The following is an 18,989-nucleotide window of genomic DNA, read 5'->3' as shown; positions in this document are numbered from 1 at the left end:
GCTGGTTGAGCATCCTGAATTCAAAAATCCAGAGTCTGTGCTGTTCCAATGAACATTTCGTTGACCATCACGTTGGCACTCAAAAGTTGCGGATTTCAGAGCTTCTGGTTAGGGAGACTCATCCTGTATGGGTGCTGGATTGTCGAAGAAGTTCCAGACCAGAGGTTGGGTGACTAGGCTTTGGTTTTCGCTTTGTTACTAAACAGGCTGTTTTCTTCCATAAGCTCAGCTTTAGATACCCCAGTTGTCAAAGAAGGGAACGGGCCATCTGATGTTTAAGGCCTCTGTTAGTTCTGACTTGGAGACCCCTGGCTTCAGTTCATCTTCCTTAGGAATGGACAAAGAATATGGGAATTTTGAAATCGTTAGTCAACATCTACAGGGTCGTTGCAGCCTGGTTTTGGGTAAAGGTCATCTTTAGTGAGCCCAGGGAGAAGCACTGGTTTAGCTATCAGCTGAGAGGGGTAAGCGGTCCTATTAATTTTCCTCTGTGTTAGTGAAAGCATTGTTAAGGGTCACAGCGTTAGTGGAGCTGGCTGGAAAGAGGAGGGGAACTCACTGTTACAGGTTATATTGAATGTCTTTTCAGTCGCTAAATGCTTTTTATGATATGTTTTCAGGATTTCAGTGTTGTATGATTTCTCTGTGTTAAGCACAGGAAATTTAACATCAGCAAAAAAGAATTCTCTTTCTTTTTTTTTTTTTTTTTTTTCTTTGAGATGGAGTTTCACTCTTGTCGCCCAGGCTGGAGTGCAGTGGCATGATCTCAGCTCACTGCAACCTCGGCCTCCTAAGTTCAAGCGATTTTCCTGCCTCAGCCTCCCGAGTAGCTGGGATTACAGGTGCCCACCAGCATGCCCGGCTAATTTTTGTATTTTTAGTACAGATGGGACTTTGCCATATTGGCCAGGCTGTTCTTGAACTTCTGACCTCAGGTGATCCTCCTGCCTCGGCTTCCCAAATTGCTGGGATTACAGGCATGTGCCGCGATGCCTGGCCTTGAATGTTCTTTCTATGGGAATCTACAAAAGCCAGGTTTTGAGTCTAGTTGCAGAAAACCTCTTCACTGTTTAGCTGTGCTGTGTGCTGGGCTTCAAGCCCAGCTGAAAAAGCTGTAGTATTTTATGTCAGTTGACTGTCTTGGAGAACTTAATGAGCAGTGGGCTGCAGTGATACTGTCAGAGTTCATGAGCGGTTTGAGGCTCTCAAAGCCTAGATACTGGGGTTGCACAAATACATCGGCTGGACTCACTATTTCTCTCGGGAGTCGGGAGGTGGAAAATGCTGTGATCTTACCTCTGCTCTTAATTTTACAGAGCTGTTACTAATGGTAAGAATGATTTCATATTTTTGTATTTTACTTCATAATTCACAGAGAATTTTAAAATCCATGATCTGATTTTATTCCCTCAGCAGTTCTGTGAAAAAGGCAGAGCAGTTTTCATATCTTCTGTTTTTGCGTGATTCTCTTGTGGCTCACAGAAGCTAAGAGCCTTCACCAAGGTCATAGGGTGAATGAGTCGCAGAGCTGGGAGTAGAGGCTCAGGCTTCTAGGGACCCTGTTTCTTCCTGGAATAGCTTGCTCTCCTGGCGCTATGCTCAGGTAACTGCGCATGCTCGGTTTGGTCTTTTGTAAATCCCTGCCCCATTTCGGGGGAAGTTCTTGGGAGGCTTCTATTCATTTTGGAGCATTTAAGTATCTTGTCCTCTCTCCCTCTTCCCAGATGCATGGGCATTTCTGCAGGCCCCCAGGCTGGCCCTTGTGCGTGGGGGCGTCTCCTGCCTCCACGTTGTTTGCATGCCCCCTTCTGAAGGTGCTCTTCCCTGTATGGAGCCCCCTCGTGCCTGCCTCCACACTGCAGGCTGTTCGGTAAATGTTACTGACTCAGCATCGTTGTTTTCTAGAAATGGGATGGGGTATGGATGCCACATTCTTTTCTGTGTGAAGTCTGCGATTGTATCATCTTGCCTTCTCCGTGTGTGCTCCTTGAGGGTGTCGCTGTGCTGAGGTCATCTGTGTTCCCTAGGGTGCCTCCCTTGGAGTCCGGGCCGTAGCAGACATGCAGCCAGTGCTCATGGCCTAAATGAGAGGAAGACCAACAGAGCCATTAAATCTGGAAAATGACAAGTGAGGGGAAGGAATTTTTATTTAAGGCATGTGAAAAAGAAAATTTTTTAGAAAAATTGACCTGTTTCTCAACTGGAGTTGAATTTCAGCTCAGAAAAGCAGCTGTGTGCCCAGAGGGCTTTGGGATTTCAGTTTGTGACAGATGAATTGAATTTGCTGTTGTATGAATGTATTATCCTTTTGTGGTTTTATTAGGCCTTTCTCCCAAATGGAAATGATTTTTCTATAAAAGTCACACTTCCTTTTTGAGAAGTGTAACACTAATTGTATGGGATGGTCTCCCAAAAGATTACCTGCCAGGAACCAAACACACTGTCTCAGACTCACCGCCCCTGGTTTCTGCCTGTGCAGCTGCAAGGCAGAGAGGCACGCTTGAGCTGAAATCAAGACACATGTCTGCATCTTCTCTTTCTTGACTGCTGTTTCGTCTCTGATTTGGCCTGCCTTCAACGTCTAGGAGCTTGGTGGGTGTAGACACATTACGGTATGGAGGAGGGATATGGTGTTGCCACAGCCAGGAGACTCACTGAAGTCTCTGTTCTCTTCCTGCTCACTGCTCTGACTTTGTATAAGTCACATTTGTAGGGCTGTGCACAGCGGCTTACACCTGTAATCCCAGGACTTTGGGAGGCCGACCTGGGAGGATCTCTTGAGCCCAGAGTTTGGATCCAGTCTGGGCAACATGATGAAACCCCATCCCTAGAAAAAATAAAAATTAAAAAATTAGCCAGATGTGGTGGCTCATGCCTGTAATCCCAGCTACTGGAGAGGCTGAGGTGCGAGAATCACTTGAGCCTGGGAAGTCGAGGCTGCAGTGAACCATCATCATGCCACTGCACTCCAGCCTGGTCAGAGCAAGACCTTGTCTCAAAAAAAAAACAAAAACAAACAAACAAAAACGCATTTGTAATAGTGGCAGTGGTTAAGTTTTGAAAGTTTGGAGAAAAGTTCGTAAATAACCTGTGACCATGGACAACTTACTTAGCCTTTCTATGCCTCAGTTTCCTCATCTATGAAAAATGAGAGAATATGGTACTGATCTTACAGGATTTCAACGAGAACCAAACGAGATCAAACTCAGAGCCTGGCACCTCGTGAGTGCACACTCAATGTTATTATTTCAACATTTTAGAGGAAAAAGAATGCTAATGGGTCATTATGACTAAACATAGTCTATCACTGGCGTTACTCATGGCATTGGAAGGAACTTGAATTCCATATAGATAGTGTGATGGAGAAAGTATTTTGGGCATTGGCAGTATTGATTCAAAGAACAAAGGACGTGTCTGTCCTGTGTGGAGAGCCGTTTCCGCTTGTTTCTTTAAATGCTATGGGAAAAGCAGTCGACCTTGTGCTCTCTGCCAGACAGCTGCAGTCTCCGCGTATTGATTTGGCCAATGGTCTCTCTCCTGTCATCATGGCAACAGGAGTGGAAGGGACAGCTTGTCTTGATTTGCATTTTCGTGTGTTTGTGCTATTTATAGACAATTACGACATGGAAGCCTGTTTATGGCAAGCTGGCAAATTCAGCAAAACATGGAAAAAACTGTTAGCACAGTTTGCACGTGTGCGGGCACAGAGCAGCCAAATAAACAGACATGTTTTCCTGTATTTTAAAAACTCTGGGGAAAAAAAAAGGAAAAGACATTAAACCATTGCCCAGATGGCTTATAGAGCTAGAGCTTTTTCCTTGAAGTACGTGAGTATGGCTGTCAGACATGTGAAACCCCAAGCCGTCTTAAAACATCATTTTGATGCTACCCCCTACCCACCCTTTTTTTCCATTTGTAAGGGACAAGGATCCAGGAAGGAAAGTATCGGCTTACAAAGGCTTTTGTTACAATTAGTTGTTCATGTTCTTTCTTTTGGTATCTTATTCTCTGTTTACATTTTATTTTTATTTTTATTTTTATTTATTTATGTTTTTTGAGACAGAGTCTTCCTCTGTCACCCAGGCAGGAGTGCAGTTGTGTGATCTCGGCTGACTCCAACCTCTGCCTCCCAGGTTCAAGTGATTCTTGTGCCTCAGCTTCCTGAGTAACTGGGATTACAGGCGTGTGCCACCACGTCCAGCTAATTTTTATGTTTTTAGTAGACACAGAGTTTTGCCATATTGGTCAGGCTGATCTTGAACTCCTGAACTCAGGTGATCTGCCTGCCTCAGTCTCCCAAAGAGCTGAGAATACAGGTGTGAGCCACCGTGCCCGGCCGCTGTTTCCATTTTGTAACACTAGCGTCACCCCAGTGTAGGGTGGCTTCTTCTTTCCTGTTTAGAATAGGGGTATTCTTCTTTCCTGTTTCCTGGTGTATTTTCCTCTACAGCATCGATCACTCTTTAACATACTTTTTGGTTGTCTGTCTCTACCTACAAAAATATATGTTCGCTCTTATATCACCAGTGTCTGGCACGTAGATAGTCAGTCAATATTTGTTGAATGAATGAATGAATGAATGGGCTGAAAGAACCTTATTCTTCTTTCTTCTGTCACTTCACACCAAATGCTTTTGGAAAATGCTATGTGAACAGGGATCGTAAGCAGGAGAGGTTACACACATGGCTGTGGGATAGCCCATCATCCTCAGATACTTGTCTGGAAGGAGGTGGAGTACATGAGTAGAAATGATACAAGATAACCTCTTCAGGAAATCAGCCAAGTGTCACAGCTTTTCACATAGGCGTGTGATGTTTGTGTATGTGTGTATGAAGAGCTGTCGTGGCCTAGAATCACAGGCCTTTAGATCCTTTGTACAGATAGAAAAGTAAAGGCCGAAGCTCAGGAGTGCTGCAGGCCACCGAGGTAGAGTACCTGTCTGCCCTTCTCAGTGTCCGGTCACTTCTCACTGCACTCCCCTCTTTACTGCTAAAGCCACCTTCCCTGACTCTGAATGTGTAACCACGAGGGAGAAAATGTCCTCCAGGCTCACAGTTTGTGGAGAAAAAGCCCAGCAGCTGAAAATAATGTTCACAAAGTTTGTACCTAGAAAAAGTGGCCATTTCTATCATGTCTTTAAATTTCCCTGTTTCTCATACATTTTATAAGCAAGACAGTAGAAGGAGATTCGGGAACATCAACTTTAGAACAAGGGGGAAAAAATCAAACCTAGAGCATTCCAGTTTCTGTTTTCTTCTCAGTTTAGGGCTGAGGCACTTTAGCTTCCTGTCTAAGGGACTACTCAAATCTGATTAGAAGCCATTGTGGGCTGGTAATTATCCATAATTTTAGGAAGACAGATGCAGCACCAACTCTGTTCTCTAATAGCAGGCTTATTAATTTTAAATTTACATGGCAGGAGAAGCAGATGTCGAGGTGGGATAAGAGTTCAGATGCTTGGTCATTGATAGCTTTTTACTTCCACGTATCACATGGGGATTTGGGACCCAGGAAGCCCGCTGAGAACTGATGACTATCTGTCCCCTGAACAGCTGGGTTCTTTTTCATCCTGAGCTCAGAAAGATTGCTCCTACTGCAGCCAGGGAAGACAGGTTGTTGACTGGTTAGAAATCATGGCAGGTTATTTTCTCGACCCGCAGTTCGCAGTTGGAAAGCAGAGCTATCAAAAAGTTGTCTTCTCTATTGTATTTCAAATCTGGGTGTTTAAAAAATTATGTAGGCAAATTAAGCATTTCTTTAATGGTAGTTGTGTGTGTGCTTGATGCGAATGAGAGAGGTGCATTCCCTTGTAAAATCCCTGGGACTTAATAGGAAGATGTGAGCCTTAGAACAGAAGTTGGTTTTCTAGATGATCATGTAGACATGATGCTGAGCACCAAAGATGTTGATTGAAACGATTTAAAAAGAAATTTGTCTGAGTTCAGATTTTACACCAATATTTAGAAAATCAGCCAAAGAACTTGGAGGAATGTTCTCAGGCATCCTGTTCAGCCCCCTGCCCACATTGTCATAAAATCCGAGTGTGCATACAGGGAGGCACATTCCTTTCTGTTCTCATGACAGGTCCTTCCCTGGCTCTGCACCTGCCTGTCATGCGTGTCCCTGTGAAGAGACCACCAAACAGGCTTTGTGTGAGCAATAAAGCTTTTTAATCACCTGGGTGCAGGCGGGCTGAGTCCGAAAAAGAGAGTCAGTGAAGGGAGATAAGGGTGGGGCCCTTTTATAGGCTTTGGGTAGGTAAAGGAAAATTACAGTCAAAGGGGGGTTGTTCTCTGGCTCTGGTGGGCAGGAGTGGGGGTCACAAAGTGCTCAGTGGGGGAGCTTTTTGAGCCAGGATGAGCCAGGAAAAGGAATTTCACAAGATAATATCATCCCTTAAGGCAAGGACCGGCCATTTTCACTTCTTTTGTGGTAGAATGTCATCAGTTAAGGTGGGACAGGGCATTTGCACTTCTTTTGTGATTCTTCAGTTACTTCAGGCCATCTGGGTGTATACTTGCAAGTCACAGGGGATGCGGTGGCTTGGATTGGGCTCAGAGGCTTGACATTGCCCTCTTCCCTACCTCCCCTACCTTTTCCCTCCTGTGTGGTTCTCTCACAAAGTGAATGGCCTCAACCACAGCTTCTCTGCAGCTGCATCAGACTGTGGGGACAGGAGTGGTGGCTGCTGCAGGGCCTGCTGTCCCCACGGAGCCCAGTCTTGCTTGCCGCTGCAGCCTGGTGATCATTTTGTACCTCAAGTATGTAATTCTACAGAACGAGAGCCAACATGCTGGGGATGGAGGCGTCTTTATCACGGTGCTCTGCATATTTTAATCTTGGGTAGAAAGTATGGAAAAGTGTGTGATACCTGTGGTTTGATGTCAGAAGGACGTTGTGAACTTGATGTGGACTGAGGATATTCAGGTGCAACAGGCACCGCGGCTTCATTAAATGAGACTTCTCCATCTCCCTGCCAGGCACGCACAGGTGTATGGCCACATCTTATGTGTTATCCTTATTCTAGAGTGTGCCTTGTCGTCATGCTTAAAGTTACATGATGATATTCTGCCTCATAGAGTAGGTCCCAAACCTCATTCAACACAGAAATGTACTCTTGCTATTCTACACAGAAAGCACTTTCATATACCAAGTGGGAGAGCAGTCCTAAAATCTGGGCTGGAATCACAGAAGGAAGGCTTTGGGAAGCAACAGATTCCCTAGTCCAAAGCTGGTTTTTGATGAACCTAGAAACAGGACCAAGAGAAGTGAATTTGCCTAAGGCCCTGACAGTGTCTCACGGTAGCATTTGAACCTAGCAGTTTCTTGACCTATTTCTTTAAATGATTAGTCATGCTTCCTCTGATTCCTATATAAACGTATTCCTCATTCATTCTTTTGTTTCAGTGAATTATTGCAGTGCTACCCCATGACAGTATTTGAGTCAAAATGTGGCAGTGTTTATCCCTTTCCAAGGTTTTTAGTTGCACAGGTTTTCAAAGTTGTGCTAACAGTTTCTTGTTGGTTGCAAGGTGTCCTTTCAGAAGCCAATTGGGTGGTGTATTGATGTTGATTGTTGGAGGTAGTTTGGTTAGAACGTACTTCGAGTGGCTGGTGTGGGCCTGGGGGACAGTGACAGCTGCCTGCTTCATGGGCAGAGATGAAGTAATTGCTTCCTGGGAAGTACCATCCTCCTGGCCACACTCTCCAGCCCATTTCAGTTGTGTTGGTTTCCTCGCATCTGCACGTTTCTGGCTTCATGTGAGTCTCATTTATTTTAGCATATGACTTCAGGCTGTGGGGAAGAATGGCCATTTTAGCACAGAGATGCACACAAAGGAACAACTGGCTAAATGTGAGAGAAGACATTCTTGGGGGGGGGGTTTCATTTCTTTTATTCTGTAACAGGCAGTCTGGGAAGCATTCTGGACACGTGACCTGCGCTGTCACAGTTCCTCCTTGCAGGATCGCAGATGTTTGGAGATTGTAGTGATAACTGTTATCATTGAGAATGTCATCCTCTCAGGCTCTAATAAGGCAGGATTTATTCAGTGTTAATTTGTTAAAGACAACTGTATTTCTAGCCAAATCCATGGTAGACATTTCTCCTGGCAGTGTTGCTAGGGGTATTCCCGTGGCTTAGTCTTAGGGAAGCACACGCCTTTAAATACTGCTGAAGAGAACCCAAAGCGCACCGGAGCACTTTTGCCTTACGGGGTGTTAGTCACTGATACACATCTCAGTCAGACCTGATGGATTCTTGACCCCTTCCTTTCTTAATTTTTTAATTTTATTTTTAATTTTTCTTTTTTAAGAGCACAACCCCTCAGGTGGCCACCATGAATCTCTGGTGTTTTCAGCTGGTTGAAGCCTATTTGCCGTCTCTGGTTCAAACATATTCGAAACCTGATGATGCTTCCCTCGGTTGTTCTGCTGTGTGACCTCCGCCCCCGCAGGGTTCAAGAGTGTCAGAGCTGGGAGCCGCCTTCACAACTACCAGGGTTTCCGGAACCTCCTTTATCTAGCCCTGGTGACGGAAGAGATGTCATCAGAGGTGAAGGCTTATTGGTTTACATGCCATTGATAATGAACGAGGAGGTTTTCTTTTATATAAGGGGAGCTTCTTATAATGTGCTTTAGTAGGGTAAAGAAGCTTTTGAGGTTTGCTTTCTCTGGAAGGATAATTTGTGATCCTGCCCTTGCTTTCAACAAAAATATAATTTGCATACCAGTGCATGTTGTGTTACTGAGCACTGGCTGACAAATGGTTCTTAACTCGTCATTCACTCAGTCATTCTTTCTTGAATGGCATATGTATGCCAACCATAGTAGGAACTTGCTAGGCTCTAGGACTAACCCTTATGAAACGGGGGTCCTGGGGGAAGCAAATGCATATAACTATAAACATTTGTGGGGATATCAGAGGGGGTGCCTATAGGTGCAATATTTCGTTCATTCATTGTCCCATCTAGGAGGTTTTGTGTCTTAGCAGCGTGTTCCATAGCAACCCATCCCTCTATCAAAACATTCGTCATATTATTTTGAAATTCTCTGCTTAGGTATGTATTTTTCCCACTAAGTTTAGAACTGGTTAAGGACAGGCTATGGGGTACGTAATATATGTACACACACACACACAGATATATATATTACCATAGTAAATATACAATATAGATTTATATATACACACACGTATATATTTCTCCCTCTCTATATATACACAAAACACACACACACACATATATACACACACACATATATATGAAATACACACACACACACACACACACTTCTGCCAAGCACAGAAAGTCAAAACTAGGCAAGGGTTCTTTAAGTGTTCATGAAAAAATAGATGTGCTTAGTTAAGAGCGTCCTTAAGTTGCCAGGGGAAATACAGGATGGATTCACAAAGGGAGATTTTTTTCTTTCTTTCTTTAACTCTTTTTTTTTTTTTTTTTTGAGACTGAGTCTGGCTCTGTTGCCCAGGCTGGAGTGCAGTGGCCGGATCTCAGCTCACTGCAAGCTCCACCTCCCGGGTTTACGCCATTCTCCTGCCTCAGCCTCCCGAGTAGCTGGGACCACAGGCGCCCGCCACTTCGCCCGGCTAGTTTTTTTGTATTTTTTAGTAGAGATGGGGTTTCACCGTGTTAGCCAGGATGGTCTCGATCTCCTGACCTCGTGATCCGCCCGTCTCGGCCTCCCAAAGTGCTGGGATTACAGGCTTGAGCCACCGCGCCCGGCCTCTTTCTTTAACTCTTGAATTCGAAATAATCCAGACTTATTGAACAGTTGCAAAAATAGTACAGAGAATTCCCGTATGGTCTTCCCTCAGATTCCCCAAACATTTCACCCCATTTGCACTTTCTTTTTCTCTTTCTGTGGATATAATTTTTTTTTTTTCTGAAATGTTTGAGAGTGGAAAGTAGAATGCAGGGCAGGGTGAAAGGCGGAAGGAGAGAGTTGGGTTGGGAGGCTGTTTTTTTTTTTAACCTTCTGAGATGGAGTTTCGCTCTTGTCATCCAGGCTGCAGTGCAATGGCACGATCTCGGCTCACTCTAACCTCTGCCTTCTGAGTTCAAGTGATTCTCCTGCTTCAGCCTTCCGAATAGCTGGGATTACAGGCACCCACCACCATGCTCGGCTAATTTTTTTGTATTTTTAGTAGAGGGGTTTCACCATGTTGGCCAGGCTGGTCTTGAACTCCTGACCTCTGATGATCCACCTGCCTTGGCCTATCAAAGTGCTTGGGATTACAGGTGTGAGCCACTCTGCCTGGCGATTGGGAGGCTTTTACAGTAACCCAGAGCGCTATGATGAGGGCTGGACGTGGTTGGAAATGATGAGGAAGGTGTGAAGGGGTTAGGTCTGGCATTTATTTTGAAAGGAGAGTCTCCCTCTTGGATGACAAGAGAGAGAAAAAGAAGTTTTAAGGATGATGTCAAGGATTTTGGCCTGAGTAACTGGAAGGCTAGAGATGCTGTTATTGGGATCGGGAAGACTATGGGAGGAGTGGGTTATAGCAGGAGGAATCAAAAGTGCATTTTGGGCATGCTAAATTTGAGGTCCAAAAAGAGATGTAAAGAAGTGTTGGCTGGACGCGATGGCTCACCCCTGTAATTCCAGCATTTTGGGAGGCTGAGGCGGGCAGATCACCTGAGGTCAAGAGTTCGAGACCAGCCTGATAATTATTAAAATTGATCATTGATGTTTACTAATTAATCATATTATTGCTCCTAATATCGAGGGAGTGTACACCTACCTGTGATGTTGTTCCTAATATCCAGGGACAGAGAGCATGATCTTAGTTTTAATATCGCAGTAGGTGTACACTCACACTGTGACACTGATCCTAATATCCAGGGAGTAAAGTATGACATGATTCCCAACATAGCAATGAATGGACAGTCACCCGGTGATATTGCTCCTAATACTCATGGAAGAAGCGTATGATATTACTCCCAATATCGCAGGGAGGGTACAGCTCTTCTGTGATATGGTTCCTAGTATCTGGAGGGGGAGAGGATGATAATAATTCCAGTATCGTAGGCAGTGTTCACCCGCCCTGTGATATTGTTATTAATATCCTGGAAGGGAGAGGATGATATGACTCCCCATAGAGCAGGAGTCGTACATCCTGGGATATTATTCCTAATATCCATGGAGAGGAGAGGCTGATATTACTCCCAATATGGCCGTGGGTGTACATCCATCCTGTGATATTCTTCTTAATATTCCAAGGCTGAGAGGTTGATATTACTCCCAGTATCGCAGACACTGTAGACCCCCGTGTGATACTCTTCCTGCTATCCGGAAGGGGAGAAGATGGTATTAATCCCCATATCACGGGAGGTGAACACCCACTCTGATATCTTTCCTAGTATGCAGGGGGAGAGAGGATAATATTATTCCCAATATTGCAGAAGATGTACACGCCCCCCCATGATATTGTTCTTAATATTCCAAGGCACAGAAGACGATATTACTCCCCATATCACAGAAAGTATATACCCCCCAGTGATGTTGTTCCCATGATCCAGGAGGGAAGAGGATGATATTACTTTTTTTTTTTTTTTTTTTTGAGATGGAGTCTCGCTCTGTCGCCCAAGCTGGAGTGCAGTGGCTGGATCTCAGCTCACTGCAAGCTCTGCCTCCCAGGTTTACGCCATTCTCCTGCCTCAGCCTCCCAAGTAGCTGGGACTACAGGCGCCCGCCACCTCGCCCGGCTAGTTTTTTGTATGTTTTAGTAGAGACGGGATTTCACCGTGTTAGCCAGGATGGTCTCGATCTCCTGACGTCGTGATCCACCCGTCTCAGCCTCCCAAAGTGCTGGGATTACAGGCTTGAGCCACCGCGCCCGGCCCTCGGATGATATTACTTTCAACCCCTGCACCCTGCAATGCTCTCACCCTGCAACACCGACACCCAGCTGAACCTGACATGGAACCAGAGGTGCTGGCTGGGGGTGTTCATTGCTTCTCTTTTCTCCCTTGCCAGACTCAGTAGAGGAAGCTGAGACCGAGCAGCCGCAGGAACAAGGTGGGTTTTGCGCGTGGCTCAGGCTTCCTCTGGTTATGAGCTGGGCCTTGGGGTAACGCGGGGGGTGGTGACAGAGCTGAGTACGGTGGGCATTGGATGCGACAGTCACCCCTCTGTGGTGTGGGCTGGGGGCTTGGAGGATGTCGCCTGAGGTGGGCCTGAACCTCCCGTCTACTCTGGCACTGGAGGCCGTGGGGTCCCACACTTCTTCCAATGAACATGCTGACCCCTGCCTGGTCCCCGAACAAGGTGGGGCATCCTTTCCAGTGCTGGGGCCCACATGTAGTTGTGGGTTCCTTCTTCATGACCTGGAGAAGCTGCAGTTCACCCTGTGCTCTGCCTCAGAGATGGGAGGCCACACTGCCCTCAGCGGGTAGCAGAATTCAGAGCCTTAGGTTGCAGGGGCCTCAACTGATGTCCCTGAAAGGTCTGCTCCTTCCTGAGGGGCTGATTCAGGGAGGCCCTCCCGTCTCCCCTCTGCAGCTCTGTCTCTTCCCCTCAGGGTCCACATGTGGACAGCCTGGTGATATGGACGCACCAAGGGCTCTTGGAATTTCCCGGGGAATGGGATCCATCTCAGTACATTTGGGATGCAGGCACAAGGTTCCAGAGGAGGCCCGGGAAGCCAGTGGGGAAGGGAAGGTTGTTGTAGGTTTGCCTCAGGGAGGGGGTGGTTCCACCCTCTGCCAAAGTCTCTGGAGCAAAGGCACGGGGCTCTCCAGCTGCCCCGGAGGCCAGGGTAGTGGCTGGGAGGGGCTGTGTGCAGAGTGTGCCAGGCCCCACCCACAAATGGGGCTTGTAGGGTCCTGGGGTGGCAGAGACTGAGCGTAGGAATGTGAGCTTCAGGCCACAGAAGCCACAAAAGGGTGAGTGACGTGATGGTGGGGCAGCACTTGGCCCCGGGTTAGGGAAGTCTCTTTAGTCTAGAACCAGAGGGTTGAGAGGATTTAGTCAACTAATAGGTGGTGGATGAGGGGCTGGTGGTGGAGGAGGGGCTGGTGATGTAGCCTGTGTGAAGGCCCAGGGTTGAGGGAGTGGGGGTGAGTGAGCGAGGATGAGTGGGGTGTGAGTGCTGGTGAGCGGAGGTTTCATGGGGTGAGTGAGAGTGTGAGCGGGGATGAGTGGGGTGTGAGTGGGGTGTGAGTGGGGGTGAGTGAATGGGGTGTGAGTGAACAGGAGTGTGAGCGGGGATGAGTGGGGTGTGAGCGGGGATGAGTGAGTGGGGTGAGTGAGTGGGAATGTGAGCGGGGATGAGTGGGGTGTGAGTGGGGGTGAGTGAGTGGGAGTGTGAGCGGGGATGAGTGGGGTGTGAGCGGGGGTGAGTGAGCAGGGCTTATGCAGGGAGGTGCAGAGTTGGGAGCGGGTGGGTTGGGTGCTGGATGGTGAGAAGCTCTTCTGGAGAGCTAAGTAGGGCCTGGGGCCTCAGGCTGTGGCTTGGCCTTTTCCCCAAGAGCACTGGGGAGCCATGGGGTGCTATCGAACAGTCACTGCAGACTGAGCAGTGAACGGACAGTAGGTGGGCAGGGCTGTCTGAAATCTAGGCCGCAGAGGATAGATGAGGAAGTTGAGTCCAGGAAAATGGCTGAGTCGAGGGATACTGTTGTGGGTCCCCTCTGCCTTGCAGCGCTTTGTCATGGCATAGTGAGACCACTCAGAGGTGCCTCCTGTGGCCTGGACCAGAGCCCCAGGGGCTGTGACCAAACCTGCCCATTTCCCAGCACAGGCCTGGCACCCACTCCTGGCCCTAGGAGGGATGAGATTTTGGAAAGGACCGTGTGAAGGGGCCCTGGTCCCACATATCTGCCCAAGGAGGGGTGGGGGGTTCTGACCCAGGCTTCTTCCCCAGGGGCATTCTCTGACTGGAAGGAGACCCTCCAGGAACCCAGCGCCCCAGCCCCCACTGCAGCCTCCGGTGGCTCCTGGCACAACAGCCTGTGACACCTCCTCCTACGAGGCCCTCCCCGGGGTGCTGGGGGATTCAGACTCGGAAATGCAGGCCAGGGAACAGGGATCATGCTTCCCTGTCTCCCCACCCTGCGCTGAACGGTCGAGGAGACCGAGGGCGGTGCTGATACCCCACATGCTTACTTGGGGTCATTTTTGAGTCACTTTCGGTAGTTTGTGTCCTTCTAGGAGTGTGGCTGTTGTGTCTGGATGGTCTGATTTCTTGGTGTACAATTGTTCATGGTGTTTTCATGGAATCCTTTTATTTCTGTCAGGTCGGCAATAATGTTTCCTCTTTCATTTCTGATTTTAGAAACTTGGGCTTTTAATTATTTATTTATTTATTTTTATTAAAGATGGGGTCTCATCATGTTCCCCCAGGCTGGTCTTGAATGCTGGCCTCAGCGATCCTTCCACTTCCGCCTCACAAAGTGCTGGGATGACAGGCATGAGCCATGGTGCTCAGTCTCTGATTTTAGTCATTTGTGTCCCGTCTTTCTTTTCTTGGTTAGTCTGGTGAAAGATTTGTCAATTTTGTTATTATTTTCAAAAAACCCACCTTCGGTTCTGTTGATTATGTCTTGTTTTTCCATTCTGTGTATTTTTACTTCCCATCTCCACTCTCACGTTTATTATTTTCTTCCTTTTATTCACTTTGCGTTTAGTTCTTTTTCTAGTTTCTCAAGGCGGAAGGTTAGGTTTTTGATTTCAGATTTTTCTTCTTTCTTTGAATGTAGACATTTGCAGTTATAAATTTCCCTTTCAGCACTGCCTTAGCTGCATCTTGGAATTTTTGATACGCTGTGCTTTTTTTTTTTTTTTTTTTAAGACAGAGTTTTGCTCTATTGCCCAGGCTGGGGTGCAGTGGTGCAATCTTGGCTCACTGCAACTTTTACCCAGATTCAAGCCATTCTCATGCCTCAGCCTCCCGAGTAGCTGGAATTACAGATGTTTGTGCACCACCCCCCCCCCGCCTAATTTTTTTTTTTTTTTTTTTTTTTTTTTTTTTTTTTTTATAGAGACAGGATTTCACCATGTTTCCCAGGCTGATCTCAAACTCCTGGACTCAAGCGATCCTCCCGCCTCAACTCCCACAGTGCTGGGATGAGAGGCATGAGCCACCGCGCTGGCCCGGGCTGTACATTTGTTTGCATTCTTCTCCAATTAGTTTTCGGTTTCCCTGATGGTCTCTTTGACTCACTGGTTGTTTAGGAGTGTGTAATTTCCACATATTTTTGAATTTCCCACATTTCCTTCACTGTCGATTTCGAGTGTTCGTGCCAGTACAGCTGAAGAACACCTCTGCTTTGGTCTCAGTCCTTCTCCATTCACTGAGGCTCATTTTGTGGCCTGGCACATGGTCCGTCATGGGGAATATCCCATGGGTGCTCGAGAGGACGGTGTATTCAGCTGTTGTTGGGGGGGCGTGTGTGACAGATGTCCATTCGGCGTACCTGGTTTCCTGTATTAATCTCCGGAACATTTCTCACACTAGAAAATCAGAAGCTTTCCACTGTTCCCAGCGCCCTGGCTTTGGGAGAGGCCAGTGAGCCTGTGGCTTGGGAGCCTGGTTGCATGAGAGAAGCATGTGTGGGAACGCCAGGGGCCGGCTTTGAACCCCATTCCCCCAACATGATGCCGTGTGTGGCAGACATGACGCTTGGCTTTGCTCTCTGCGAGTTCCATCTGTGACAGGGGCTACTTGTGCCCCTGGCCTCATCAGCTCAGGCTGAAGGTGGCCCTGGTCCTGACCAGAGGGACTTTGTGAAGGAGAAATAGATGGCCTGGTGCAGGGGCCGAGCCTGGCCAGGATCTCAGCCCTGGGAGTTGTAAAGAAGGCCGGCCTGTACCATGAGCATCTGTACCAAGCTGTGCCCATGTCACGGTGTGCTTGGCATCTGCCCTTGCACAGGTGCATGGCCTGTCTGCGCTCAGGCTCCCCGCCTATGGGACCCAGGCTCACAGAGGTGAAAGAGGCAAGCATGGCGCAGGGGCCTCCGAGAACAGCCAGCCTCGCTTCAATGCTGGGAGACTAACATCTTCCATTTTGTCTTCTGCCCAGGCCAGCTGCGGGCCGTCCAGTGGCTGTGCTACTTCTACAGCGTCATCATGCCCAGGAAGGCCCAGTGTGTCCTCTACCACAAGCTCCAGCTCTCCATGACCCACAAAGTGGCCGACAAGGCGCTGGAGGGGCAGATCCTGGAGACCATCAGTCAGCTCTACCTGTCCCTGGGCACGGAGTGGTAAGGGCTGGCTTTGCAGTGGTGGAGGTGGGGGCGGGCAGGGCAGGGAGGGGGGCACAGGGAAGCTGGCTCAGGGCGCCATCAGCCCCTCTCCTTTTGATCATTTGGTTCTTTGGCATCAGATGCTTTGAGCTGGTGGGCCTGGGGTCGTCCCAGGGCTGCTGCTGGCCCGTGAGTCCCAGCTTGAGCCTCCCTTGTTGGGTCAAAGGTCATCTCAACCCCAGCAGAGGCAGTACGTGCACTCTGGGCTGTTCTTCCTATTATGGTGGCTTTTGTCATCTGATCTTTGCCTGCCCTGAATCTTCACTCCTGGCCTTCATCTGTCCCCTTAAATGTGACCACAGCAGCCACCTGTGGCTTCTCTCCCACAGAAGACAAAGCCAGTTGTTTCACCTCCTTCCCTGGGGCAGGGTTTCAAGGTCTCACGTCCCATATGTGGCCTACTCCCCTTCCCCCAAGCATCCTGACCTGGTGGGGTAACCATGGCCCTGGCCACCCCACCCATAGGGCCCAGTGACATTGCTGCAGTCACACCCCCTCGAGTGTTGGACTTACTGAGAGAGCAGGGAAGGAGCCAGATTCCATGGGGACCTGGGAGACTGGCTCCAGTCTTGGCCTCAGGTTCACAGAAGGAAAATGGGCCAGTGTGCTAGAGCTATGCTTCGCAAAGTGTAGTCCCTGGACCAGTAGAGCAGCATCCATGTCACCTAGGAGTTTGTGGCAAGTGGGAGTTCTAGGGCCTGCCCCAGGCCTGTGGAGCCGGAAGCTCTGGGGGCAGGGCCAGCAAGCTATAAGGACAGGCCTCCGAGTGACTGTGATGCCTGCACACCTTGAGAATCATCGGCCCAGATAGCCTCTGAACACTAACGGCTCCTGGTGCATCTGGAGAAGACACAGGCCATGTCTGGGAGGCAGGGGAGATGGACTAGCACACTCCTCCTGCCACAGGGCAGCATGATGCTTGATTCCCTCAGAAGGATGTCCTTCATCTTTTCCATGCCGTGTGTGTTCACCCTGGCCCTCCCAGCAGCCTGGGAAGGGCAGAACACTGCACACACAAGAGGGCTGTTCCCAATCTGCACATTCCAGTTCATCTGTCGCCAGACCCACGGGAGGAGGCAGACTGGTTCCAGGAGGATGAGAGCCCTTGTTCTGACACCTGCGTCTGATTCCAGGGCCTACAAATCCGCTCTGGACTACACCAAACGAAGTCTGGAGATTTCCATTGACCTCCAGAGGAAAGAGGAGGCGGCGCATGCCTGGCTGCAAGCAGGGAAGATCTATTACATCCTGCGGCAGAGCGAGCTGGTGGACCTGTACATCCAGGTGAGTGACAAGGGATGCAGGAGGACCCCTGTGCTGTTCACTCTCTGTCCATCCACCCATCCATTCATCCTTCCATCATCTATCTGTTTACCTGCTCATCCTTCTATCCATCAATCCATCATCTATCCATCATCTTCCCATACACCTGTGGGTCCTTCCATCCATCCATCCATCCTTCCATCATCCATCCATTCACCTGTTCATCTTTCCATGCAACCATCCATTCATTCACCTCTCCATCCATCTATTCACCTGTTCGTCCATCCATCCATCCATCCATCCTTCCATCTTTCCATCATCCATCCATCATTCTTCTGTTCACCTCTTGGTCCGTCCATCCGTCCATCCTTCCATCTTTCCGTTATCCATCCAACCATCTTCCATCCATCCATGATCCATCCATTCACCTGTCCGTCCATCCATCCATTCATTCATCATCCATCCTTTTATCATCCATCCATCCATTCACCTGTTCATCCATCCCTCCATCCATTCTTCCATCCTTCCATCCTTCCATCATCCATTCACCTGTTCATTCTTCCATCCATCCATCATCCATCCATCTTTCCATCATTCATCCACTCGCCTGCTCATCCTTCCATCCATCCATCCTTCTATCATCCATCCATCCATCCGTGCATCCATCATTCATTCATTCCTTTATCATCCGTTCATTCAGCGACCATCCATCCACCTGTTCATCCATTCATCCATCCATCCTTCCATCATCCATCCATTCACCTGTTCATCCTTCCATCCATCCATCCATCCATCCACTCATCTCCTGTTCATCCTTCCATCCATCCATTTATCCATTCATTCATCCATCCTTCCATCCATCCGTCTTTCCATCATCCATCCATTCATCTGTTCATCCTTCCATCCATCCATCCATCCTTTTATCATCCATCCATTCACCTGTTCGTCCATCCTTCCGTCCATTCATCCTTCCATCAACCATCCATTCACCTGTTCATCTTTCTATCCTTCCATCCATCCACCATTCATCCATCTGTCCATTTATCCATTCATCTGTTTATCTTTCCATCCATCATCCATCCATCTGTCCATCCCTCCATCCACCATTTATCCATCCTTTTATCCATCCATTCACCTATTGTTCCATCCATCTGTCCATCCTTGCATCATCCATCCATTCACCTGTTCATCCTTCCATCCATCCATCCTTCATCCATCCATCCATCCATTCAACCATATATCCATCCATCCACTCATCTCCTGTTCATCCTTCCATCCATCCATTTATCCATTCATCCATCCATTCATCTGTTCATCCTTCCATCCATCATCCATCCATCCATCCTTTTATCATCCATCCTTCATCCATTTATCATCCATCCATCCACCTGTTCATCCATCCATTCTTCCATCATCCATCCACCCACCTATCTACCTATTAATCCATCCCTCCATTCATCT

At 48.1% G+C, this 18,989-nt stretch overlaps 1 long non-coding RNA gene across 1 annotated transcript; it reads left to right on the top strand.

Annotated features, from left to right (window-relative positions):
- Positions 1 to 1,276: 1,276 nt before the first annotated feature.
- On the top strand, positions 1,277 to 16,111 carry LOC139361036 (uncharacterized). The gene is made up of 3 exons (XR_011618613.1): positions 1,277 to 1,330; positions 11,995 to 12,036; positions 16,043 to 16,111. It is a non-coding gene; the product is annotated as an uncharacterized lncRNA (long non-coding RNA).
- Positions 16,112 to 18,989: the final 2,878 nt, after the last annotated feature.

The sequence above is a fragment of the Macaca nemestrina genome (genome assembly GCF_043159975.1).
Source record: "Macaca nemestrina isolate mMacNem1 chromosome 4 unlocalized genomic scaffold, mMacNem.hap1 SUPER_4_unloc_10, whole genome shotgun sequence".
NCBI lineage: Eukaryota > Metazoa > Chordata > Mammalia > Primates > Cercopithecidae > Macaca > Macaca nemestrina.
Note: the sequence above shows the minus strand (reverse complement) of the source record. Positions and strands in the feature narration are given on the sequence as shown.